Source organism: Marmota flaviventris, chromosome 10, assembly GCF_047511675.1.
Source record: "Marmota flaviventris isolate mMarFla1 chromosome 10, mMarFla1.hap1, whole genome shotgun sequence".
Classification (NCBI taxonomy): Eukaryota; Metazoa; Chordata; class Mammalia; order Rodentia; family Sciuridae; genus Marmota; species Marmota flaviventris.
In genome coordinates, this window is record NC_092507.1 from 38,192,132 (window position 1) to 38,219,946 (window position 27,815).

At 42.0% G+C, this 27,815-nt stretch overlaps 1 protein-coding gene and 1 pseudogene across 1 annotated transcript in view; one reads left to right on the plus strand and one right to left on the minus strand.

The window, feature by feature from the left end:
• Agbl4 (AGBL carboxypeptidase 4) overlaps positions 1-27,815 on the minus strand; it is a 1,244,450-nt gene that overhangs the window by 260,918 nt on the left and 955,717 nt on the right. The gene's annotated exons all lie outside the window — the stretch shown is intronic.
• On the plus strand, positions 14,206-17,498 carry LOC114100257 (hsp90 co-chaperone Cdc37 pseudogene; annotated as a pseudogene).

Consider the following 27,815-nt stretch of genomic DNA (forward strand, 5'->3'; position numbering starts at 1 on the left):
TATAGAAAATTTCCATTATTAAAATCCATTGGCCTTATTCATATTTCACCTATCTTCCATGTATTCATTTGTTTACATGTGTGTATATTTGGTTCTATGTGACTGTAGCACATGTGTGATTCGTGTGACCATCACTGCGGTGAAGATACAAAACAATTCTATCACAAGGATCAAACTGGCCTTGTGATTCCATCAATAGGCCAATTTCTTTTACTGATAGGTTTTCACACAAAAGCTGTTCCCCCTACTTATAACACTTATACCATTTTGTTCAAGGACATTTTATCTTTCAGATCTCAAACATCTAATCCCACACTTGTTTAGGACTCTTACTCTCTTGTTCTATTAGTACTCTTTGATCCTCATCTCCTATAATAGTATCTATTTTCTTATCACTGGATAGATATTAAGGTGCATGAAGGCAGAGGCTGGGTGTGGCTTGTTCACTTCTATACTCCAATACCTGGCACAGTATTTGTAACTAAAGAATTCCTCAATTAAAATGGGTGGGAATAACAGCTTATAAAGACTGATAAGTACAGTGGGGCTCCCTCCCCTAAGGACCTTCAGTCGTGAAGCAGACGACACTAAAACAGCAATTTGAGTTAGAGCTGTGTTGGAGGTAAGGTTTGAAGATTTGGGAGATTTGGAGTATCCATTTTGTTTCTAGCTTTCGGATACACAGAGTACTGGCATAGCTAGTACTAGTAGAATCCTTGAGTTCCCATGTCCGTGTGCCCGGACTCCTCAGTACAATTTTTCTGTCAGCTAATTTGAGCAGACACTACAGTAATATGTCTAAAGACATGATTTCAGAGACCTTAACTGATAAATTTCTCATCTCTATAACCATAGATTGAGCAACAATCTTGGTCATCAATTAGGTCCTGACATTAGCCATGCAATAAACCCTGATCCTGGCCATGCAGTGGCCCTGATTCCAGTACAGATCCTGATCCAATACAATCATCAGATAAATAGAGTGTTTTCCACAAAGAGAACAGGTAAGGTAATGGAAAACTTCTGTGTAGCCCACTCTGACACAAGGAAAGCAGAACCCAAAGCATATGTTCTCCTAGGGGTGCAATGACATAAACATCCATTTCATGCCCTAAGTAGAAAAATAGAATTATTGAGTCTTAAGAGAGCTAAAGCTGGAAGGGCCCTTAAAGGCATCATGCCCACTCACATCACCTTTTATAGTATAGAGAATCGGAAGTTGGCTCACTGAATATAGGAGCACAAATGTTAACATTTCATTTTAGCTTTGGATCTATCAGTCATCATTCACATTTATGAATCTTCTCTAATTAACTTTACCTAAGCATAACTGACCTTTGACTTAGAAACATTAAATTAAAGATTTCCCTCAGCCTCCAGCTGGCGCTCTTTAATATACTCTCCCCTACCAGCCAGTGACCTATTTAAAAGCACAAAACTGGCCATGTGAATCTTTTGCTTAAAACTCTTTGGTGGCTTCCTATCAGCTTCAGGATGGAGTCCAGGCTCCTTAACCTCCAGATCCAGCAGAGCCCTCCTCCCTAGCTTTTTCTCTGGCTTCTCCTTATATTCTACTTTACTAAGCACAACATGCTGTTTTATGCTTATTTTGAAGCTGTGCTGGTTCCAAGAATGGAATTCTCATGAACCTTATTCTGGCTAATTCTTTACCTTCAAATTCACCTTAGCCATTATCTCTTCCCAGGAGTCTTTCCAGAGACCTTGGGTTGGGCGACCTCCCCCAACGCTGCCCTATTCCTATGCCTATCCATAGCATGTGCTTTAGAACCTTCAATTGGAATGTCTTATTAGTATCTGCACCTCCATCAGTCAGAGCTTCTGGATGACAGGAACTACATCTTAATCATTTTTTCCCTCTTTGCTTAACAAAGCCCTTTCTTACCACAGCGTCCCACAGAGGCTCCAGAGACTATGCTTTTAGTAATACACAGAGGCTGTCCCTAGGCCTTGCCCTTGGCCCCATCCTCCATACCAATGCATGGCCCACAGACTCAGATCTTGCTTTCCCTACTCTCATCTCATACTTGGATTTGCCTCTCCACCTGGACCATTCAGGAAGGATCTGGGTAAGACTCTCTCATCTGTTTTACTGTTTCACTTATGCCCTAGACCACTGACTCCCATCCCAGCATCAGGCTCTGCACTCTGCCTGTCTAACCTAACATGTTCTACTCCAGAGGACTGCCATGCTTCAGACCCTCAGTATCAACCCAGCATTTCAGGTCTTTCAATGTCTGAGAGAAAAGAGGAAATTCAACAGGGCTTGATCATACAGCATTCCAGTGAAGGTAAGCAGCTCAGACTAGTATTCTGCCTGAAATCACGTGACTTGGCTTCTGCTCAATGCTAAAACTCAGACACAGCATCCTCTCTTAAGTGAAAAGCATACTCCCTCTTTTTTCAAACAGCCCTTGAAGGCCCACTTATTTGTCCACTTCACACCTTGGTTAAAAGCTGTTACCTAGCACCATCTCTGGTATCCAGCCCAGCCTGGCAGGGAGAAGAGCTGGAGAAAGGCACAGGAAAGGGCTCAAGCTCACCCCAGTCTACCTTTGGCTGCAATGATGTTCTGTCCTTCTTTGCTGCTGGGGTAGGAATCCTCTTTTGCATTTGTTTGGCACAAAAGAAGCAAAGCTATCAAATGCATTTTCTTGTCTATTTTTCTTTATAATTGATACTAAGTTTCTTTGTGAAGAAGCCTATACTGTCAATATCTTAAGGAAAGCTAGTCCTGGTATAATGGTTGAAACAAAAGAATTATGAAATTCTGATGTTATCCATTGTTCCTAGAACACCAAGCTCTGAGGTGAAATTTTTGAGGCTATGAAAAGTCCCTTGGCATTAGACAAAATTGAGTTAAAATTTGGCTCTGCCTATCGGGAGCTGTAAATCTTGGGAAGGAAACCTGAGACTCATCCTATGTTCTACCCGCTTCCTTCCTCACTCACTACAGCTAATCTTTTAATAAGTCCTGTCAATTTCACCATCTAAATGGCTCTTCTCCAATCTTTGTTTCAGTTGCGAGATAGTCTGGGGGTTAAGTATCTAGGCACTGGAGAGAGAGTGTTCAGTCTAGGATCCTATTTTCTTACTTAATATGTCATTTTGGGTAATTTATATAATCTCTCAATGTCTCAGTTTTCTCATCTGTAAAATGGAGATTTAAAATCTCAGGCTGTTAACAAGATTCAGTGAAATAATCCCTATAAACTGTTAGCATAATTTCTGGCTCAGAGTAGGAACTCATGAACATTAGCTGTTATTATTCCTCATTACCTTCTTTGTTTGGGCTGTTATCCTCTCCAATTCCAACAAATGGCCCCTCTACCCTGCCAAACTATGACCACCATCCCTCTAAGGTCTCTTACCTGATTTCTCTCCTCTACTTTCTCTTCTTCAATTGACTCTCTGTGCCATAGTCAAAGTTTTCTTTGTAAAAGACATTTTTATCAAATGACTTCCATTTGAGAAACCCTGCCATGATGTTTCATCATGGAGTTATTTGGAGGTAAAGCAAGAGGTTCCTAGCTCTGCAGAAAAGGCCATCAATCATCAGGGTCCCCAGACATACCCCAACAATCCTGAGAAGAAAGTTTATACCCACTCCCCATTTTAATGCCTCAGGTTAAGTAAATGTTCCAAGGGCTTATATTTCTTCCACTGGTCAACCTGGGATTTATTCCTAAATCTCTCTGAATTCAGAGCCTATGTTCTGTTCATTTACATCTCCTCACCCACCCTGACCATTCATAACTGGCAGTAACAAGCAGCATCTGATAAGCAGGACAGGAAGTGCCTTAAGTAAGAAAGAGGAGCTGGGAGGAAGACATCAAGGTGGGCTACCTGGCTGGGTAAGGCCTCCCAGAAGGGTTAGGACCCCGGGGGACTGGAGAGGGAGGAAAGTAAGGATGATACTGGGGGGAGAATGCTGAAGTGACTTTAGAATTGTCTGGTGATATGAAGTAAGATTTGAGTATGAGTGGAAACACATGTTTTCTTCTTTCCCAGCACTGGCAAAAACCACAGGAAGCTCAGAGGTTTTGTTCTAGATTTCAGTTACTGTTTAGTGGGGATGGAAGCATCATGCTAAGTTTCAGGGCTTGCCAGATCCTCTTTGATTGTCAGAGATTAACAAACTCTGGGTGGGGAGGGAAGAAAACACTCTCCCTCTTAAGTTTCTACTCAGTCTTATTTTAAGATCACCTTAGAGTGATGCTAGTAAAGTATCCATCCATTTGCTCAGCAAACCCTCCCAGACACCTGCTAGGTACCAGACCCCATGCTGAGGTGTTTTAGACTAAAAATACTCATGACTTAATGGGAAGAATATTCCATATGCAATGAAAATACTATATGATAAGTGCTCTGGGGCCTGGGATAGGGGGTGTTCAGGGAAGTTTTCTTAGAAATGATACCCAAGGAAAGTTCTGAGCAGGTGTTTTCTTTTCTTTCTTTCTTTTTTTTTTTGTGGGGAGGTAGGGAGTACTGGGGATTGAATTCAGGGGCACTCAACCACTGAGCCACAACCCCAACCCTATTTTGTATTTTATTTAGAGACAGGGTCTCACTGAGTTGTTTAGTGCCTCGCTTTTGCTGAGGCTGGCTTTAAACTTGTGATCCTCCTGCCTCAGCCTCCCAAGCCACTAGGATTATAGGTGTACGACACCAGACCCAGCTGGAAACATTTCTATTGAAATGATTTCTTGGGTTTATTTCAAAAGACAAATTTGAATTATTGTCTTTTGTTATTGTAAATGCAGAACAAGATGTTGTTGCTTGCTATCATGGAGCAATTAGAACATGTAGGGTAGAGTACTGTGTGGTAGAATCCCTAGTTTGGGGAATCGAAAAAGCAGTTCCATATATTCATGGGGATATCCTCAACTGTAGACCAGGGTTTATCATCAATTCCAAACATTTCATAGCTGAACATCCTTGCGGATAGTCTTCAGGTGGCATGGAAGGAGAAACGCACTCTCTGACCCAGTGAGGCAGTGCAAAAGACAGTGGCTTGCAATGCAGAAACTGCCATTTACTAACTGTGACTCTGCAAAAGCTCCTTAATCATACTAAGCCTCAGTTGCTTCTTTTGTCCAACCAGGATAATATTAGCTTGCCTAGCCACAAATGGTAGCTACTGGGACCTACTCTTCCATCCCCACACTGTATAGCCCCCTCTCTCAGCCTGTTTCCCCATCTGTGAATAGAACAGAATGGTAAGACTCTGTGCAGAGAAAGAATGAGAGAATATTCTCCAAGGGCTGTTTAGCTTTGACATCCCATGCATAAAACAACAGCCAGATTGGACTATTGCTTAATTTTATCCAAACTGCCAGATAGGCATTTGAATAAGTAATCTAATATATACATTTTTATTCTATTCAATATTCAGGTCGTCTCCTGGTTGGAATGAGTATTCAGAACTATGATTGCTTAGAAACATACCATTCCAAATACGAATGAGAATATTTTTGCAATATTCAGTTCAGCAAGGATGGGGAGGTATGAGATTAGGTTCTGCAAATAATCACATCTTTCACATCTTGGACGCCTATACACACAACTACATGCCTTTCTTCATAACCTTGGAAATGCAAATTCCTGGACTCTTAGTAGCCTGTATATGCCCCCTGTTTTAAATCAATTCCCACATGAAGATAGCAGAGCAGGGTAAGAAGATGTGCGACCTCTCATCTGGTGTGTGAGGCCCTGTTACAGCATTCTCTTCTTCCAAAAAGCTGTGGTTTGGTACCCTTGCCCTCCAACATAGACAGAAAACTCACTACTTCTCAGAGCAGCTGATCCCACTGGTGGGCAATTTTGACTTGGGGCAATAGCCACTCATATTTAGCAACATCCCTACTTCTAATGTTTCTGCATTGATCCTTGTTCTTGTCCTGTTTTTTTCTTCCCTAAGATATTCCTACAGTGATTGAAGGCAATAACCTTATCCCTTCCACCAAGTTAGCCTTTTCCCTGAGTTGAACCCCCATGTCCTTTAATCTTAACTGTGCTCTTTCTTTGTCCCAGCACAGGGCTCGGTCACCAAAAGCAGCAGTGAACTCAAGATGCCCTGATGAATTCCTTTTTCTCTGACTTCTTTTGCCATTCAGTATGAGAAAAAGAAACTTTTAAAATGCCAGAGGCAAAGGAGCTGATTCTGAGGAGGAAGGCTTTGGGGCTGACCGCTCCAGGCCATGCTCTGCTATAATCTCCTGCCTGGCCCCTAAGGAACAGCCATTCCTATGGAGCTGACAGTCACATTTTCCTTCTTTCCAGCCAAGTCACAGCTTTTGGATGTTCCCTGTGCAGATGTGCAGGATTCTTGCACACATCTGCATATCAGAAGGGCAGGGGATGTTGCTTGGCAAAAGGCCCTGGCTCTGCAGGAGTACTCCATTGGCAACCTCTGAGTTGTGAAAGTATCTCTCCACATACTGTTCTTGGCCAAGGAACTCAGCCAAAGAGTGGGCTGGGCAGGGCTGCTGGGGGTATAGGAAACTGCCACATCTTCTTTGTCTCCTTTACAGGCTGAGAAGGTCACTGGGCAAGACTTGGGATAGATACTTGGTGTCTGAGGTAATGAATGACCCAAAGGAAGCAAAGCAAAATGCATTCATTTACCATATTCATTTAGCAACAGCTCACAACCCTATTTGTAGAGGGTCTGCTTTGTGCCAAGCAATATAAGACAGTGAGTCACTAAATAGAAATATCTGCTTCAAATCCTAAATCTGCCATTTTTGAAATTTGAGACTGTGGGTAGGTAAATCCTTTAACCTATTTTGGTATCAGTTCTTCCATCTGTAAAATGGAATATTAACGGTGCCTGTAGCACATGATTGAGAGGAAAATTAAATGAGATGAGCCCTATAAAGCATTTAGTAGAGCAGGTGATGAGTGTTTGGTAAATATCAGTTCTTTTTGAGTACTGTTTACTATACATTTTCTATGTATCAAGCACCATTATAAACTTTGTCTTGTTTATTTAAATACTTTGTCTTATTTATTTCCCACAGTAAACCTCCAAGACAGGTATTACCACTCTTGGTTTGCAGTCAACTAAATCAAAGTCCTGAACTGAGATGTTAAGATATTTCCCAAGGCCAAGTGGTTTATAAAGGGACTGTCAGATCTCACTTTCATGGCCATAGAAAGTCAGGTGTAAATTTCACTCATGAGGCATGGACAGAGGAGAGTCCCAAGGGGAAGTAGGCATAAGCCTGTGTTTTTGCCAATGGAAGAGTAGAAAAGAGAAAACCAAATTTTGTTCAGAAAGGCTGAGATCACAACTGGGAAGATGTGTTGGGTGTCATAACTAGTGGATGAAGCATGAAAGGAAAATTGAGAGTGTGAGGTGAAACTGGTAATCAGGGGAGGTAATAAACAAAAGAGCATGGGATTCAGGAAGAGGCTGCTGTCAGCACATCAAGATAAAGGCCAAGCCCTGGATGAATGAATGAATGTGCCAGAGCTGGTCAGCCATGGTCAAGCACTTTCCCTCCCCAGATCTGTAGAAGGTATTAATAATACCTAGACCATAGGGGTGAGGTGAGGACTAAATTTGGGCTGCACAAAAAGCCCTTTCAATAATGTTTAGAGCATGGCTGGTGCTCAATAAATGCATCTAGAGAAGAATATCAGATGTGTGTTTTGGAAGACATGATTCCAGAAACAGAAATGGAGGTATTATATTTATTCTTTTGAGGTTGGGTCCCAGCTTTAGCTTAGACGATGAAGGATTATTGGGGAGGACTCCTTACAAGACTTTGTTCACATGAAGATCCTTGGAGGACAAAATTAGCACAAAAGGATTATGCCCTAGCCGTACTTTAGGGAAGGAGGAGAATGGTAGTGGGATGTCTAATCTTGAGGTAGTTTCCTAGACCAGTCCTACGGACTCATTTTTGAGCACCAGGGAAAGAGAGGCTGCAGATAGAAGTCACTTTTCAAAGGATCACAATGCTGTGAATACAGAGTGAGGGAGATGAACACTTTTCCCATTTCTAGATTGAAAGGGGTACAGGTTTGGCTGCTGTGTTATTTCTTATTCTGGCAGCTGGGCATAATAAACAGGCAGAGCACTTGGCTAGATCATAGGATTTCTCCCAGTGGACCTAGGGAGCCCTGAGTACAGTGTGGCAGTCTCAAATGTCAGAAGTAAGAACCCTCATAGGAGGGGCTGAGCAAGAAAGAAGCAATGTGGTACATACTCTGTGGAAATTTATCTCATCCTCTGTGAGAGCACCTGTCATGCCACTTGGAGACTTCAAGAAATAACTGAGCAAGTGTTATGGTTCGGAGGTGAAGTGTCTCCCAAAAGCTCATGTGTGAGACAATTCATGAAGATTTAGAGGAGAAATTATTGTGTTATGACAGCCTTAACTCAATCAGTGAGTTAATCCCCTGATAGAGATTAATTGAGTGGCAACTGAAGGCAGGTAGGATGTGGCTGGAGGAGCTGGGTCCCTGGGGCTGTGCCTTTGGGGTATATATTTGGTATATGGAAAGTAGAGTCTCTCTCTTTCTCTGCTTTCTGATTATCATGTGAGCGGCTTTCCTCCACCACTCTACTGCCATGATGTTCAGCTTCACCTCAAGTTCCCCTTTCAGAGACAGTGTGGAGTAAGGAAATAGAATAGGCCTTGATGCTAGATGACTTTGGGGTATAATCCCAGTTCTGCTATTTGTTGGTTATGTAACTTCAGTCAATGGAGGAGTGGAGCCAGCTGCCTATGGACTGAGACCTCTGAAACCGTGAGCCCCCAATAAACTTTTCCTCCTCTACAGTTGTTCTGGTTTGGTCTCTTAGTCACAGCAGCAAGAAAGCTGACTAAAACAGCAAGACTTTGAAGGAAGCCAGAGTCCTGCATTAGCAGGTAGGAGCACAAGGCAGCAAATCACAATTGATTATTGTACATGAGACCCATTTTTGCCCACATACTGGGGTAGCCTGGGGAAGCCTCGTTATAGCTCTGCTTATACTCCATATCACTTCCCAGGGCCTACGTAATATCTGAAGATAGGTATTCTTACACTTTTTACATGTTTCTTCCCTTACCTCTGACATCCTGTTGGTCAGGAATACTTCTTTTTTCATCTTTTCAAATATTTCTCAAATTCATTTCCTCCCTGCTTCTTGGACTTTATTCTGGGTGGGGAACAGGGGAGTTCACTTCTTAATCGATGGTGGGTGGTAAAAAAGCTAATTTATGCCTGTTAATACGTTAAATATATAAACCATAAGAATCTATAGAACATAGACTTTTATGGTCTGATTTTAACCATACATCTGAAGATTCCTCCAAATTCTGTTAAAGAAAGAATGAATGCATGCATGAACTCAACAAACATTTTTTTTTTTTTTTTTTAGAATTCTGTCATGCTTGATGCTGGTCACTGGGGACTCATGGTTGCTGTCCTTGAGGTGTTTGTGGTCTGGTGAGACAAGTATACAATAGATGGCCATGCAGTGAGTAGTCTTCACTACCAACAATAGACAAATTGAAAGAACAACACAAATAATTTCTGTAAAATGTCTTGCCTAGACCATCTGTTAGATGATTTCTTTTCCTTCCTCTTCCCTAGAAGAGGTATCTGATTGATAGTGCTCAGGAGAAGGAACACTTTTCAGGTTCCCCTTTCAGAGACAGTGTGGAGTAAGGAAAAAGCACAGGTCTTGATGCTAGATGATCTTGGGGTATAATCCCAGTTCTACTATTTGTTGGTTGTGTAACTTCAGTCAAATCACTTCACCTCTCTAGCCTTGATGTGTTCATGTGTTCAAAAGGGGATAATTTGTGCATAGTGTATAGAATAATCCTGGGTACATATAGCTACTGAGTTAATATCAGTAATATAAGTTTTTTTTTTCCATACTGGGTATTGAACTCAGGGCCTCATGCTTGCTAGGCAAGTTCTATACCCCTGAGCTACAGCTTCAGAACTTTACTTATTTATTTATTTTTTTAAATTTTGAGACAGGGTGTCACTAAGTTTCCCAGACTGGTCTCAAACTTCCTTTCCTCCTGCCTCAACCACTGGAGTAGCTTGGATTAAAGCAGCTACCACATAGCTTGGAAACTATTTTTATTTTCCAAAATTTCAGCTTTGGAAAATTTATTAGTATGCAACCAATAAATGAACTTTATTTACTTGTGATTAGCTACTGAAATTTTGGAATTATCTGTTCCAAAAGCCTGGTCCAGCCAATACTGACTAATACAAAGGGCAGAGACGTGGCCTCCCTATCCATTTGAGGCAATCAGTCCAGTGCTACTCACTCAGTTCATTTTATTTGTTTCTCTTTTAAATTCCAATTCTCTAATTTGACCTTTGGAGGATGCTAGTTGGTATAAAGCCCAGGTTTCTCCACATGCTGTTTGTTTGCTGAGCTTGGGTCCAGTCCCCTCATATGGAACAGGACAACAATGCTTGTAACTGATCCTGCATGGAGGCCTCTCCTCCCTCCCCATTCCCCAGTCCCAGTTCTCTGGAAAGTATCAGGAATAAACCAGAGCACATGTGGCAGGAGCTTTCTTTCTGGCTGTGTCGCCAACAGATGGGATACAATAGGTGACCCTTCAGAGCTCTGATCCTCAGCAGTTTGGGGTGGAGAAAGTGAGGTGGATGCTAGACGAGGAAAAACTCAAATTCTTCAGGCCAATTCACATGTGCCATGGGGTCCAAGGTCTGGGAGACACTTTTATGACCACTAGACATTGGCATACAACTTTTTTTTTTCTCCAGTTCCTCACACATCCTAGACAAGTATTTTGCCATGGGTTGCACCCCTAACCCCTTGTATACAACTTTTGTGGGGGCAGATTTGGAAAGAGAGTTGCCCCAAGTTGCACCGCCGTCTTGTGATAAAACCATGACCTCAGATTCAGGTCTCCTGAATCCCAGTTTGGCGCCCTCTCTGTGTTCTTGCACAGCTTTGTAGCTTCCTAATTTTTGATTCTACCAAATTCAAATATTCTGGTCTATCCTTGTACATGATCTGATCCTTTCTCTACCTTTCTAGATTTATTTCAAACTCAACTTGGACAACTTGTACCAGTTCTTCCTGCTCTTGAAAATTTGATCTAGTTTTTTTTTTTTTTCTTAACCTCCCTTAAATTCCATTCTTCTCTGATTTCTGTTCTGATATCTTTGGTTCCTAGTTAAGATACTCTTCATAATTCTTCCCTCTCCTGACAACTTTGGTTTCTAGTTTAGGTTCAGCCTTCTCCTTGAGAGTTCCTTTGAGGGACTTATCTTGTGTTAAGGGAACATTATATTGTGTCCCATGGGACATTTGGAGTACAGGTGGGATCTGAATTTATAGATTCCTTCTAGAGAGGTTAATACAGCAATGTGCAGAGAAGGTCCATCTGATCATGGCTCACAGGCATTAAGAGAGGAGATGAAATATAAGGAGTCCTTTGGCAACATCTTACACAGGGATTGGGTAACTGTTGGAGATAACTTGGAAGCCCAGGCAGAAAGGCAAACTCAGAAAGGTCTATTTGGAAGCCAGGGCAGCATGGTCAAAGAAAATGAAAGGAGACAACCATTTAGGTCAACACAGATAATAAGTGTAAACCTTTTTGTGTGGACCCTGTGATGGGTGGTGAATTGCCTTTGGGGGCATCAAAAAGGACAGATGTTTCCAGGGGATGAGTCAGAGCAGAATTTGTCCGGTGACAGCTACAAAACTGGAGTCAGAAAACAGGTCTTAAAACAGTAGAAATATGTGCTAGACTAGGAGAAAGAGGGTAAGTATGGTTTTTGAATGAATAGAAATTTCAGTGGTTATGGGTCAGGAAGATCCGAAATAGGCAGCACATTAGGACCTTGATCTTAATTTATAATAGAAACTCTGGATCAGATGTTCTTATTTTTTTTCTCCTTCCTGGGTTATACTGTACTGGAGTGAACAAATTCAATAATTTCTTAATTCATCAAATCTTCCTGTTCTGCCAGATCCTTGGATAAACACTGGGGAAATAGAGATGAATTAGACACATTTCTGGCCTTTAAAGATTCTTGGGCAGAAACATTCATTCAAGCAAATACAAATGCTGTAAGAGATTGATACCAAGGGTGCTAAGGAAGTATAGAAGAATCTCCTAACCTAGACTGGAGGCAGAGTGAGGTATGAAGAAGAAAGAATGGATCAGGGAAGGTTTCTAAAAGAAGATAATGTCTGCTGAAGGAGAAAAAGAAATAGATATGTAAAGAAGAGATAGTGTCAGATTGTTTTAGAAAGACACAGGCAAGCTTGGGAGATGAACTGGCTTGAAAACAAAGTATGAGCAGAACTCAGGAAAGAGAAAATCAAGCTGGTTGTTCTAGAGGTACAGACTAACAAGTGTATGCATCAGGGAGTTCTGGACTCTTTTTTTTTTTTAATTTTTTATTGTGGGTTGTTCAAAACATTACAAATTTCTTGACATATCATATTCCACACTTTGATTCAAGTGGGTTATGAACTCCCACCTTCACCCCATACACAGATTGCAGAATCACATCAGTTACACATCCATTGATTTACAAATTGCCATACTAGTGTCTGTTGTGCTTCGCTGCCTTTCCCATCCTCCCCCCTCCCCCCTCCCCACCTCTCCCCTCCCCTCCCCTCCTCTCTCTCTACCTCCTCCACTGTATAACCCTGAGGGTCTCCTTCCATTACCATGCAATTTCCCTTCTCTCTCCCTTTCCCTCCCACCTCTCATCCCTGTTAAATGTTAATCTTCTTCTCCTGTTCTTCGTCCCTACACTGTTCTTAGTTACTCTCCTTATATCAAAGAAGACATTTGGCATTTGTTTTTTAGGGATTGGCTAGCTTCACTTAGCATAATCTGCTCTAATGCCATCCATTTCCCTGTAAATTCTATGATTTTGTCATTTTTTAATGCAGAGTAATACTCCATTGTGTATAAATGCCACATTTTTTTAATCCATTCGTCTATTGAAGGGCATCTAGATTGGTTCCACAGTCTTGCTATTGTGAACTGTGCTGCTATGAACATCAATGTAGCAGTGTCCCTGTAGCATGCTCTTTTTAGGTCTTTAGGGAATAGACCAAGAAGGGGAATAGCTGGGTCAAATGGTGGCTCCAATCCCAGCTTTCCAAGAAATCTCCATACTGCTTTCCAAATTGGCTGCACCAATCTGCAGTCCCACCAGCAATGTACAAGTGTACCCTTTTCCCCACATCCTCGCCAGCACTTGTTGTTGTTTGACTTCCTAATGGCTGCCAATGGTACAGAATAGAGGACACAGAAACCAATCCACAAAACTACAACTATCTTATATTTGATAAAGGGGCTAAAAGCATGCAATGGAGGAAGGATAGCATCTTCAACAAATGGTGCTGGGAAAACTGGAAATCCATATGCAACAAAATGAAACTGAATCCCTTTCTCTCGCCATGCACAAAAGTGAATTCAAAATGGATCAAGGAGCTTGATATCAAATCAGAGACGCGCCGTCTGATAGAAGAAAAAGTTGGCTACGATCTACAGTCGGTGGGGTCGGGCTCCAAATTCCTCAATAGGACACCCATAGCACAAAAGTTAATAACTAGAATCAACAAATGGGACTTACTCAAACTAAAAAGTTTTTTCTCAGCAAAAGAAACAATAAGAGAGGTAAATAGGGAGCCTACACCCTGGGAACAAATCTTTACTCCTCACACTTCAGATAGAGCCCTAATATCCAGAGTATACAAAGAACTCAAAAAATTAGACAATAAGAAAACAAACAACCCAATCAACAAATGGGCCAAGGACCTGAACAGACACTTCTCAGAGGAGGACATACAGTCAATCAACAAGTACATGAAAAAATGCTCAACATCTCTAGCTGTCAGAGAAATGCAAATCAAAACCACCCTAAGATACCATCTCACTCCAGTAAGATTGGAGTTCTGGACTCTTGACTGAGGTTTAAGAGAAGAGGGAAAAGATTATAGGTGCCAAGGAGGAGGCTGGCCTCATCTGAAGGAAGCCTAAGCTCAATGATAGTAGCTCCATATGTTATCTTCACCAGATCCACAACCTGGCTCCAGAGCTCTCTGCACTAGGGTTTGGGCTCAAAGTTCCACCTATGAATAAGGTTTTGCTTTGCTTCTCATGGGTCAGGCTTTGTGTGTTTACTGCTTTTGAAGCCTCTGTGGGAAGGGATCACAAACTGGTCATGGAGCAGAAGCAAGTGAGGTAGATCCCAGCACTAGAGTTACTAACCTTCCTTGTGTGGACTCTTGATATTTTTCCTCTGGCTCTGATGGGGACATTTTGGGCAGTTTGATCTTGAAGTCAAGGCTCAGGCTAGGGAACTGGGGAAACAGAAGGCTTAGGAACTGTATTGTTTCTAGACCATTTGAGCTTCACTAGCTTGGGATAAAAGAAATCTGGTTTTAGTTCAGTTCAGGTCTATGGCATTCCACACTGGGATTTGGAGCCAAAGTCCTAGCTAATAATGATAACTTACTTTCTCCTCTTTTGTGAACATATTTGCCTCAGGGAGCTTCCAGGGAGAATTGGCTGGGATGAGGTTAAATTTAGGTATTTTTTGAGTCCAGACCTCCTGGCACCATTTGCTTGCTAACATGTACATTGAATAACGGCTTGATTTCCCCATCACTGGCTCTGCCTGTCAGCTATTTTGGTTGGGACTCCAGGTGCTATTTTAATGATAATGATAATTTTTGGAACAGCCAGGAAGAGTACTTGACCTCTTATTCAATCTCATTTTTCTCTTTCCTTCTTTCTTCTGCCATTGAACAGAACTGTGAGTTGGAATAATGGAGAGTCAACCAGCGTGGGTAAATTATCAAGATAATGACAATAATGGTCATTTGTAGAGCACTGTGGCACACTATGGAGAACACTGACAGGAGTCAGATGGAACTAATTTTGAATCTGTGCTTAGATTACCAGCTGAGTGGATTTCAACAAGTCACTTCACTCTCAGTTTCCTCATCTATAAAAAAGGGACAATAATTCCTTCCAGATAGGACCTTTGAGAGAAGTAAATTTTATTTACTTACTCAAGGGTTGAGTCCATGATATATCAATTCTTATATCCTTAGAACCTATAGAGCATCTGGCACACAGTCATTGGCCAGGAAATGACAGCGATTAGTAATATTTATTTGAGAAAGAATATATTCTGAACATTCAGCTAGATCAAGAAATAAAAAGAAAAAAAGATTATCTTGTTCTTCACTGTATGGATATAGAAATCAGAGACACAGATGGGTTAAGAGTTCAAGGAAGTTCTAATTACAACGCTAATGTTATTTGCTGTTAATCATCTGCCTGTTGCTATCAACTCGGCTCAGAGTCAGATATGCTTTCTTTCTGAAAGCAAATCCTGGTTTTCTAAAACATCTTTAATGTAATTAATATATTTCATTACCTTTGTTCTGGCATCAGCTGCTCAAACTAAATAAAACATGGAAAGATTTTATCCACTCATTGAGGAGCTGCAGTGTGTGTGTGTGTGTGTGTGTGTGTGTGTGTGTGTGTGTGTGTGTGTATGGGGAGAGGAAGAGAGGGAGAGAAGACAGAAATGTGGCCAGTTCTGTTGATTTGTGGAATTTGCCCCCTGGGTTACAGATAAATGCTTTTGTTAGGTTAGTAGTGGTTGAGTGATGAGAAGGTTGTGTGTAAATTGGGAGAAGGAGGCAACTTTGAAATAGTTGCACTGACACTCTTTGGATGGACAGGCAAGGTCTGAAGTGTCTTGATCAGATCCAAGACGATCCTTTGTGGCTGAACAGCCAGAATTTCCTCTGTAAAGTCAACCTAAAAAGAAGCTCACAGAGATGCCTATGAAGGGCATTTGTGGGAATGAGATTAGGATTAAATGTCTGTTGTATGAGGTATAATTAGAGGCAGAAGTAATTTTTAACCAGATGGTCACTCAGGCAAGAAAGTGATCATGCATCTAAAGAAAGGAAGAAAACTCCCTCCCCCCTTGCTGGTCCATAACTCTAGTGGATTAGTCCATTTCCCTAGTGGATTATGAGACCTGGTCTCTTCAATTAATAGCTTTCAAGCTCAGCACCTGGAAACGTTTGCAAGAGTCTTGAAAGAGGCTTCTTCATGCAAGCATTCTTGCCTGAACAAATATTTGGGTGCCAATTAATCTTAGATTAATTCTGCCCATACAGTGCACACAATATAGTGAAGAAAAAAGATACTATAATACAATAAGGGGATGGAAGCAGAAGGGGTGGGGCTCTGTAGCCCAAATCTCCAGCACTGCTGTGGCCTCTGCTACCACAGCTAGAACAGGCTGGGCCGGCTAGACAAGATAGTGGACTACAGTGTATGGGACCACATCGAAATGTCTGACAATGAGGATGAGAAGCACCCCAACATTGACTTGGCCAGCCTCTTCTGCTGGTGGCACCAAGCCCAGGTGGAACACATGGAGCAGTTCCAGAAGGAGAAGGAGGAGCTGGACAGGGGTTGCCACGATTGCAGGCACAGGGTGGCCAAGTGCCAATGGAACCTGAAGGAGCTGGAGGTGGCTGAATGTGACCAGGTGGAGTTGGAGTGACTGCAGATTAAGTCACAGCAGCTACTCAAGGAGGAGCAGAGCTGGGAGCATAGGCTGTAGGAGAGGTGCAAGAAGGAAAAGAGCATGCCCTGGAATGTGGACATGCTCAGCAAAGATGGCTTCAGCAAGAGCATGGTCAAGACCAAGCCTGAGAAGGCAGAGGAGGATTTGAAAGAAGTGAGGAAGCAGAAACACAAAACCTTTGTGGCGAAGTACGAGAAACAGATCAAGTACTTTGGCATGCTCTGCCGCTGGGAAGACAGCTAGCAATACCCATCAGACAATGTCCACTTGGTTTGTGAGCAGACAGCCACTACTTGGTTATCTGGTGCACTGACCTAGAGATGGAGGAAAAGTGTACACTGATGGAGTAGGTGGCTCACCAGAACATTGTCCTGCAGTTTATCCTGGAGCTAGCCAAGAGTCTGAAGGTGGACCCCCATGCCTGCTTCAGACAGTCATTCACTAAGATTAAGATGGCTGACTGCTAGTATATGGAGGGCTTTAATGAAGAGCTGAAGGGTTTCAAGGAGCGCCTGTGGGGTGGTACCAAGCTGCTCATTGAGAAGACCATGAAGGATGAGGCAGAAGAGTACAGCCTGGTGGCCTGGACCTCATAGAGGTCTATGAGTCCTTCCCTGAGGAACTTCAAAAGAGATTTGAAATGAAGGATGTGCAGATGCTCCAAGATTCCATCAGCAAGATGGTCCCTACTGATGAGAAGTACCACATGCAGTGTTGCATGGACTCTGGCCTCTGGGTCCCTAACTACAAATCCAGTGAGGCCAAGGATGGGGAAGAGCCAGGCCTGGGGACCAATTGCTGGAAGTTCCCAAGCCGGGTGATAAGAAAGATGTCAGTGCGTGACCCACCCCAGGCAATGTTACCCCTTCCCCACCACCTGCCTGCAGGCCTGTATGTTCCCCTTTACACACAAAAAAATAGATACTATGTCTCCAGCCACTGGCTTCCTCTACTTTTGCTGGTCCCCAGGATCCCAGGGGTCTGCCTCACCTTCCTCTTTCATTGCCCTGTTCCCCAGTGCTAATCCGAGTCTCTGCTTTGAGTCAAGGGCTTCCCTGCCTGCAGCATCCCCAAAACTGTAAACATTATGCCAAAGGCCCAGGGGTCTAGGGAGTGGCAGAGGTCACCAGACCTGCCCTCCACTGGGCAGAGGGGTCCCCAGTCAAGGGGGTCTAAGTCTTCTGTTTGGTAAATAGCAATGTTCTTCCAATAAAGGATTTCAGATGATGATGATGATGATGATGATGATGATGATGATGATGATGGTGTGTGTGTGTATAATATGATGCATGCTATTATGGAGGTTTGTGCAAACCACTGTGAGAGCACAGATGTGCATATGTTTGGGGAAGGAGGGACCAGGGGATGACCTCACAGGGGGTCAGGATACATAGGCATTAAGCAGACCAACAAATGTTACGGAAGTCATTCAAGGCTGAGGGACTAACGTGAAAAATCCTGGAAATGAGAACCTGGACTATTCTAGGAGGTGCATGATACTTGAATAGAAGTTGTGGCAATGGGGAAGAAATGAGATTAGAGAGTGTTTGTCTAAGTTTTTATGACAGCTAGAGACTAGTGGCCCTCTCCCAAGGAGACATTGTTGAATGCTACTAATTCCTGCCCCTAGGGATCCTTAATGACCAGGGTAGTATTCAGTTAAGTTAATGAATCCCCTGTCCACTTAAAAGGGAACTAATTTGACTTGACTGGCCTCTATAATTAAATGAGATTGTGGATGCAAAGAACTTAACATACTCCAGTCACTCCATGGAGTCAAAAGACCCAGTTTATTACCTTACTTTGCCATCTAGGCTATCAGAATGAACTTGGAAAGTAATTCAACTACTCTAAACTTTGGTTTCTTTTTGTCTCAAATAGGTATGATTCTGGAGAAGATTCAAGAAAATAATTTTCTATCATTCCATGTGTAAATTGAGACATGCTGCCTAAGTGAAAGTGTATATTAGTATTAATCCCATGGCTCTTTGAACCCCTATTCCATGTATGCATGTGTCTAGATCAAGTTGCTCCCTTCCCATGCTGGTGATCTTGGGTTCTCCCAATAGCTTTGGTTGCAAGAATCCCAGCCTAGCCATATAGGGTGATGGCTAGGCTATGCCTACCTATCCAGAGCTAAATCCCACAGTAGCTAGAAGGCTGTAAGTCCAGCCTGATGCTGATTGGACCACAAAAGGAAGAAAGAGCACAGGATGCAGGGCCAACCTCAATCCATGCCCCCTCCTAATATGTGCTTATATGTATTTGCAAAGGTATGTGAGAGATGCAGATTCCGTGAGTAGAGGCTATATGGTCAGCAGGCAAAAGACTAAGATATCCCTGTCTATTCAGAACCTTGTTGACTTATTAAACACCTGAGGGTCTGTAGCCAGACTAGGAACATTTCCAGGATTATGTCAAATTCATATTTGAGTGACAAATTTGGAAAGGCCACCATCCTCTTTCAGAAGTAAACGATTTCACCAGCTCCATCTTCCAGCTGTGCAAATTGGTTAATTACAGAGGCTGTAATTTGCAATCAATATTATCTCCTTGGCATCTACTTCTCCGAAGCCAAATATTTATGGCCACATTTGAAAAGGGGCACATTGTCTTAATTAGGAGCCATACATGGAACACTGGGCTAAGTGACTCTCAGGGCGCTGATGTATTTTTGCTTTTTTGGTCTGGAAGATTTGGGGGAGAATACACAGGCAGATGCTAGATCAATGCCCTGATTTTCACAAGATAAAAACAACCACAGGCACTGATCCCAAGAAACAAATCCTAAATACAGAGAAGTGTTTTTATGCACAAAGATTCCTGTCATAGAACTTTTTATTATGATGAAGTAATATTCACTTAAATGTTCAACAAAGAAGGAGTGAATAAGTTACCATTTACTTTTTTGCTCAATGAAATATTATCCAGTCATTAAATAATGGCTATAAAAATGACATTAATATGGAAAATTCTTATATTGTACCATTAAGAGAAAAATAATAAAAACATGATTAGATAGGTATTCAACACCTTTAAAATATGCATCAAAGAAGCTCACAAGGAAATATATTAGTTTGATTGGTTTGGTAATGGTGGTAGTCTTTAAGGTAGTATTTTTCCTGTATTTTTCTGTCTGTTTTCTTTCTTCCTTCCTTGTTCTCCCTCCCTCCCTCCCTCCCTCCCTCCCTTTCTCTTTCTTTCTTCTTTATGATGCTGGGGATTGAACCCCAGGGTTTTGTGTATGCTAGGCAAGTTCTACCACTTTGCTATACCCCCATCCCTTCCTATATTTCTCTTGAATAAATATGTATAAATTTTATAATTAAAGAAACATTTTAAAACATATAAGCAGGGGACATATTTGGTTGTACTGAAACTACTAAGTCACTCCAGTCAATCCTGGAGTGAGGAAGGGGGCTTACATTATGAAAATATATTTTCATTTGGTCAGGAGACAAGTGTTAAGGATTTGTCCTATGGAGGGCTCACTACAGAGTGCTTATCTTTGTCTTCAAGGTTTCATCAAATATTGGGAAAGGGCAGCTCCCCTGTTGTGGGGAAGAGGTCGGTAGAGAGTGTTAAGGGAGCAGGAGGGCCAGCTCCTAGACCAATCTGGGATGTCAGTGAGGGCTTCCTGGAGGTGGTAACATTCAAAATAGATTTCCAAAGATAAGAAAGCAGAGAAACAGAAAGTATTATGGAAAAAGAAAACAGGAGGACAAGATAATTAAATGTGAAAGAACCTGCCACGTTTGGGGAATAACCAGTACTCATTGTAGGTAAAATGCTGGATGTCTGGAGATGAGTGAGAGAAGGAGTCCTTAGATCACATGCTGAAGGGCTTTGAATGCCAGTCTACAGCAGCCCTTCTCTGTCTGAGAAAGGCTGAAGAAGTTGTTTTTTTCCCCCCTAAGGACAATAAAGGAGCCATTGAGCATGTTAAGTAGAGGTAGGAGGTGGTTAGAGCTATGTGCTGAGTTATGGACTCAGGGATGGACTTGGGGGATAGATTCATTGGTAGAGACTGAAGGTAAAGAAACCAATTTCAGGACTAATGCAGTCATTCTGGTGAAAGATCCATACTGTGAAGCATGGAATGCCAGACTCAACAAAAGTGCCTAAGCATCCTTTAGTCCAGTGCCTCCTCCTCCTCCAAGTTCCCAAAGAGAGAGTGCAGTGATTTCTAGAACCTCAAGGTACTTTGAGCTCCTTCCACATTTTTAATGGGCATTAGCGCACCTGCAATGGTCTTTATGTTCTCTTTCAAGTATTCTCATCTGCCGGTTGCTTCACTTACACTCACACACATCCAGTGACACCCCTAAGAAAGCTGCTGGGAACTGTGTTCTTGAGTCAAGAGGTTCTTCTACTAGGACCAAATAGGTCTCCTATTAACTCCACTCTATAATTGCAGTTCTCCCTCACGAAGACACAACCATTCTGCCACCCAGGCACGAGCTATATGTTTTTGTGCTGATGGCCCTTTTCAGTCTCCCTAATAACCCTCTGAAGTATGTGCAATTATGAAAAACAAATATAAGAAACTAGGTGGATTTTCTCTTCCATCCTCAATTCTTCTGACTCCAGTGGGCTATAGTTCTGAGTAACTTCTGGGCCCCAGGAGCTTCCTTAGAAAACACTCCAAATTAAATTCTGGGGACCTGAACTGAAACCTAAGTTCTCCAGAAAACTAAAACTGCTATGAAGTGCAGAGGGACCACAACCTCTTGTGATGATTTTATGTATCAACTTGACTGGACTACAGGGTCTCCCAACATTCAGTAGAACATTATTCTTAGTGTTTCTGTGAGGATGTTTTTGGATGAATCTAACATGTAAATTGATTTACTGAATAAAGCAGATTGTCGTCCATAATGTGAGTGAGCCTTATCCAATCAGTTGAAGAAGATCTGAATAGAACAAACTGCTGAATAAGAGGAAATTATTTTCTGAATAGGAGAATTCCTCTTGTCTGACTATCTTTGAACTGGGGCATTGATATTTTTTTTTTCCTGTTTTCACACTCAAACTGAAACATTGGGTTTTTCTGATCTTAAGCTTGTAATCTTCAGGCTGGAACCACAACACTGGCTCTTCTGATTCTCTGGTCTTGGGACTCAGATAAGAACTCTAGCCTCAGCACTCCTGGAACCTCAGCTTACCAACTGCAGAACTTGGACTTGTCAGTCTCCATAATTGCTAAAGCCAGTTCTTTATCAAAAATATGTTTTTATACACGCACGCGCGCGCGCGCACACACACACACACACACACACACCCTATTGGTTCTTTTCTCTAGAGAAGGCTGACTAACATCCCTTCCTTGTTCTTATACCTAGACTTCTCAGAATACAGCCTGTAATCATATTCTCCTTTTCCCATATTGCCTCATTGGAACCAGAGCTGACATAATATGACATAGCTGGGATACAAATTTAGCTGTGGTGGCCCCAGCTCATGGCCTATTCACCACACCAAAGCACACCAGGAACATCTGAGAGGAAAAGACTTCCCTTATTGCCTGTTCCAGCTCTTCTGACATTGGACCTTCCCAGATTCTCGAGGGGCAAAGGCTTGGTTTCCGAATATATCTAACTATTCATTGCATGGTTATTCATTAATAAAACAAAGATTTTCTTCTTTTTATTAGTGTATTTTTCAGTAGGCACAGTCAGGAACCAAGCCCTAAGAAGCAATTTTGTTTTCCCATCACCATCTATCACCTCTGGTTTCCTGTGTTATGCCTAATGCTGCTCAGTGGGCTGGAACATGGTGCCAAATAATTAACCAACAATCCCTGCTAGGTTAGCCAACCCTACCTAGAGATGAACACACATGCCAAGGTTGAATAGACTCCAGCCCCAGGGCAAGGGTGAGCAGGGGCAGTCTGAGGACTCTGGTGGTTCCAAGGTGCAGGTCCCCTATTACCTTCCAGGATTCTTTCCTCCCCTCCTAAGTCCTCTGCTTTGATTGCACCTCTGCTTTCTTGTCTGTCTAACAAGTTCCTACTTTTCCTTCAAAACCCAGTTCCAATGTCTTCTGGTCTAGGCAGAGCTTCCTGCTCTCTCCCTGGTGCTTACAAAACACCTGTACACTTTTCAACCTGAACATGACCATCATCTTGCGTTTCTTCACTTCTCTTTGACTCCCTTTGGATTTTTTCCAGGTCAAGAATGAAATCTGATACTTATATTTCTCAGTGATCAACACAAACCACTGAATATAACAGGCATTGAAACATGTAAAATGCATGAATGAATAACTGAATGAGTGAACAAGTCATTAATAATTTTGATTTTATTTTTATTTTTATTTCATCTCTGAATCAAGACACCATTGCTAGGTCTTAGTTTTAGCACCCGTAGAATGGGTATATCTGCTCATCAGAATTGTTACTAGAAATATATGAGAGAAAGAGGATGGTGGAACAGAATGGCTATGATTGTGGTATGAGTATAAGAGAAAGAGAAAAAGAAAAACAGAGAGACCGAGACAGTCATCAGTGTAGTTAGTTACCTTCTCCCAAGATGTGTAGCAAGAGTGAGGCAAGAGCCATATGTTTCTTTGAGTTCTTATCCTCCCCTCCCTTCCTTCCTTCTTCCTGCCGTCTTATTTTCACTAAAGTATTTTAAGGATTATTAGGTTTTCACACCTAATATATGCTATGTACTGAGGATACAATGAAAGGAAAGCCACACCCATACTTTGCTTTTATGGAGCTCACAATGGGGGAGTCAGGTATAAGATGACAATCACAATCCATGCCAAGAGCTTGGGGTCCAGGAAATATGGGAGCTGAGTGAGCATGGAGGAAGAGAAGCTGCCACAGTCCATGTGGTCAGAGCAGACTTCTTTCACGAAGACTTAGTTTCCCCTAAATAGGGGTCAGTTAACTAAAGACTATTCTAAGCACAGAAATAGATATGTTGGGAAGAGTAAAGATGAGAGAGAATGGAGGATATTTACCAGTTGAGTGCCGAGCACTGGGGCGAGGGGAGCAGATGGTGGTTGGGTAAATGTTAAAACACAAGGCTGGAGGGGTAAACCGGGCTCTATTAGCCATTAGGAGGTGTTAGCTTTACACTCAGGGTGTTGGGGGAGGAGGATACCTGGAGGAGTAACGTGCCCAGATTTGCTTCCCACAGGATCAAAATAGGAACCCAATGAAAGATAAAGGGCTCTGGACTTGCCATCCTTGGGATAAAAGCAAATGTCCAGAAAGGCCTGGAGAAGAGATGACCTGGAGGTAGACCAGGTTACTATCCTCCAAGCTGAGGGGCTGCTAGGGGAATGGAAGGATATGTGATCCAGGGAGCATTGCCAGGATCGGCGCGTGACACTAGCTGTCCTGATCTCTCAGCTCTGTCATCTACTACCTGTGTAAACCTGGCAAGCATTTAACCTCACTGAGCCTCAGTTTCTCCCTTGTTGAAATCTGAACTGTGAGACTGACTTCAACACGTTGCTGTAGGGATTTATGTGAACCTGTATATCACATGCCCTGCACATGTTTGGCACCTGGGAGATGCTCATATTAGGCCCCTTAGGACTCTGAACATGAATTCTGAGTTGGAGTGAGAAGCATGTTGGCAGGAGGAGCAAGGAGGGAGGAGGGAAACAAGAATAATTTCAGCTTTGAACACAAACACAATTCCGTTCATTTCCTATTTTGGGAATTGCTGCGGAGGCCAGGAGGAAAGGAAGGATTCCCATTTTAGCGCAACCCGCCTTCTCACTGAGGCTGTGACTTCCAGTAGTCCAACCAGCTTCTTCAATCAGCTTTTGAGAAGATTCAGTCCCTGGACTGGACTGAGGAGAATTAGGGTTTTACTTCGAAGGTCAATTTAAATGTATTGCCTCAGAAAAGTCCTCGCTGATCTGCAGCCTACCTAGGAACTTGGGATACAGTATCTCAATTGCACTACTTATTTTTTTCTTTACCCTAACTGTAGTTTGTTCTTATATATTTGTGTGCTTGTTTAATGTTTTCTCCCTCCACATGAAGGCAGAGGTGTTTTATGATGTTCCCTATTGCAACCCCAAAGTTTAGAGTAGTGCTTGACACAGAGTAGGAACTTTATTCACTGACTAACTTAATACATGAGTGCATGAGTAATGAATAAGTAGGAACTGGAGGGGAAGGGAATTTTCAGCAGAAGAAATTGCATGAGCAAAGGCACAGATGCAGCAAAATGCAGCATCTCTATGAGAATTAAGGAAAAAGTTCAGTACATGTAAGAAATAAAGACGGAATGATCTTTTGGGGGCAATCTGTGCAGGTCCCTCATTGTGGACAGGTCCCTCCTGTGGACACTGAAATTGACACTGAAGAGGCTTAAAGCATGAATGTCCCTGTGCTAGAAGACTTAGAAGGGGAAAAATGGAGAGGCATCCTTCCTGCTTCTACTCTCAGTGGCTTGTCCCTTTGCCTATTCAGGACCTTCATTTTAGATCTCAGAGTCCTTCTTCCTTTTCCAATCACTGCCCACATTCAATCTGACTGAGATGTTCTCTTATGAAACATTGTTTTACTGGGTTTAATCCCCCAAATTCAAGGAACAACTCCTTTATTAAAATTCCCATTTATTACTTAAACAACCCTTCTCTCGACAATCAAAACCTTGGTTGCTTCAGAGAATCAGAGCTCCAGGCCAGGTAGGAACCTTGGCTACTACCATATGCCTCAGTCTCTCCTCTATAAAACAGGTTTGATGATGATTTATTTGTCCTCTTAGGGTTGGTAGAAGAATTGAACAAGATAAAGAATGTACCAACAATAAAAAAAATTAAAAAAAAAAGAATGTGATGGAGTTGCTGAATTATTTGGCATTGCCAAGGCCATGTACCATGAAGTATTGTAGCTGGTGCTCTGGGCCAAATCATTGGCATATATTAACAAAACATATATCTGAATTCCAGTCCTACTCTACCATCCCAACGTTCTGTATCCAAATCAACCAAAAGCAGGCTGATAGTAGGAGAGATAAGTGTCATTCAGTGAGACTTCAGAATCTAGAAATCAGATGAACTGGATCAGAAATTTCTAGAAAGTAACCTCCTGGCTCAATAAAGATGATATCAAGCAGGATGAGACTAGAAATTTGGTGTAATAAATCTCTCTAGATAGTAGACTGAGTAAAGGCCTAGAGAGGAGAAAAATAATTTACAACTCAAGCTTTGTCAAGTTCCTCTAAATTAAGTGTTGCCATGACTTACTGCCAAGCTTGCTGTTGGAGCCCAATCTTCTGAACCTAAAAGGCTCTGCAAATGCTGAGACTTTCTGACTAAAGGAGGCCCTCAAGGAGTTGGTTCCAATGTCCTTCTGACCTTCTTCTTCTCCTATATCACTTCATGCTCTCTTTTATCCCCAAACTCCAGAGTATAGACATACTGCACTATTTTCCAGTCCCAAATACATTCTTTAACCCCCATGCTGTTCTCACTGCCTTAATGTTATTTCCTCCTTTTCTAACAGAGTTTTGCCGTCCTAGAAAAGCCTGGTCAACTGCCATATTTTCTCTGAAATTTGACTTGATTTCTTAAGGCAAAATGAATCTCTATTATCTTATTGCCTCCACAGATTTTTACTGCATTGTACTTTTATTCAGTAAAAAGTCCATTGTATTCAAATTTCAGTTGATTGTGTCTATGTCTTCTCTCCCGATGTGTTGTCTTTGTATCACTAGTGTTTGGCATGGGTCTTGATACAACTAAAGTACGTAGTAAATGCATGTTGAAAAAAATGAAAGAGGGTAAAGAGGGAATTAATTTTTATTGTTCATCCAATGGCATGCCAAGCACTTTGTAGATATTGACTCATATAATCCCCGGCTTTGGAGGTCATGGGCCTTTAAACACAGTCGGCAACCTCTGCTTATGCCACAGGAAAGCCCTAGAAGCCCACTGAGGTGAAAGCTCTAGTCTTGTGCCTTAATACTGTTTACCACCCTTGCTCTACTCTCATCTTGCTGGTGCTTTGATGTATGGCTTCGTTTCCTCACTCTTAATAACTTCACCACACAGTTATCAACTTCACTCAAAGCAAAAGTAATTTGAGTAGTCACTCTATGCAGATTTATAGTTCTGCATGTTTTCTTGTTGGGAAGCCCTTTTAGGTGTGATTGCAGACAAAATGTACCTTAGCTGAACAGAAACTTAACAGCTGGGAAATTTTTCATAGACTAAGGGAGCTAAGCCCTTAGTTGTTACAGGTATCCACATTTACAATGGGGCCACAAAAGTGCAAAGAGGTGGGGGCTTAGCAGGGAGATGGTGTTGTTAGTAAATGTTGAAGGTGGGATTCAAAGGGAGGATGGCATCTCACGCCAAAACATTAGACAGTAGAAGACAGAAGCCAGCATACCTCCCAACTATCATGGTGGTGTATCTATCAGGGGCTGAGCCTCCTCCATGATGCTAGCTCCTGCCATTGCCACACAGGTTGCCATGGTTCCAGCTTTTGTCAGGTAGTACCAGCTCTTAGGTTCCAGTACCATCTGTTCTTTCTTTGACCCTCAAGCTTAGAGTGGAAGTATCTTCCTGTGGTTGCTAACCTCTGAGTTGGTTCACAATTCCTTGTTTGACTTCTCAACTGGCATCAACTGTCCCTGCATTGAATCCTCTTTGTCTTAAACATTTGGAGCCTTTTTTTCCTTGCTTAGTTTTATGCTGACGAATATACCCAAATTTAGATTAAAATATGAAAGAGGTACATAACAATAACTCATAATGAACCCAAAGTATTTACTATGTAATAGTAATGGTTGCTCACAATAGGTTGTACTGTAAGTATTTCTAAACTGCAAGTTACAATCTACTTCTTGGCTCTAATTATAACTCCATTCCTTTCTTTTCCTCTCATTTGAATTGTAGAAAAATAAGAATGACATTATCTTAAGAGTAACCTTAAATCTGCTTTATCTAATATAAAAAAAGTAAACCATTTGAAAATTTTAGTATTTTCACTGTTAGTAGTGGCTCTGTGTGTGTGTGTGTGTGTGTGTGTGTGTGTGTGTGTGTATGAGAGCGAGAGAGAGAGAGAGAGAGAGAGAGAGAGAGAGAGAATGCTTACAACTACTGCTTTTTGCTATGAAGCCTTCCAAAAAAGGGGGAATTGATGGTTAGAAGAGCTCTTTAGTTTAGTTTTGTTGATTAGAGTCTGGAGCCAGATGAGCCCGGGGACAGTTTCACATCTCTCTTTTTGAGCATTT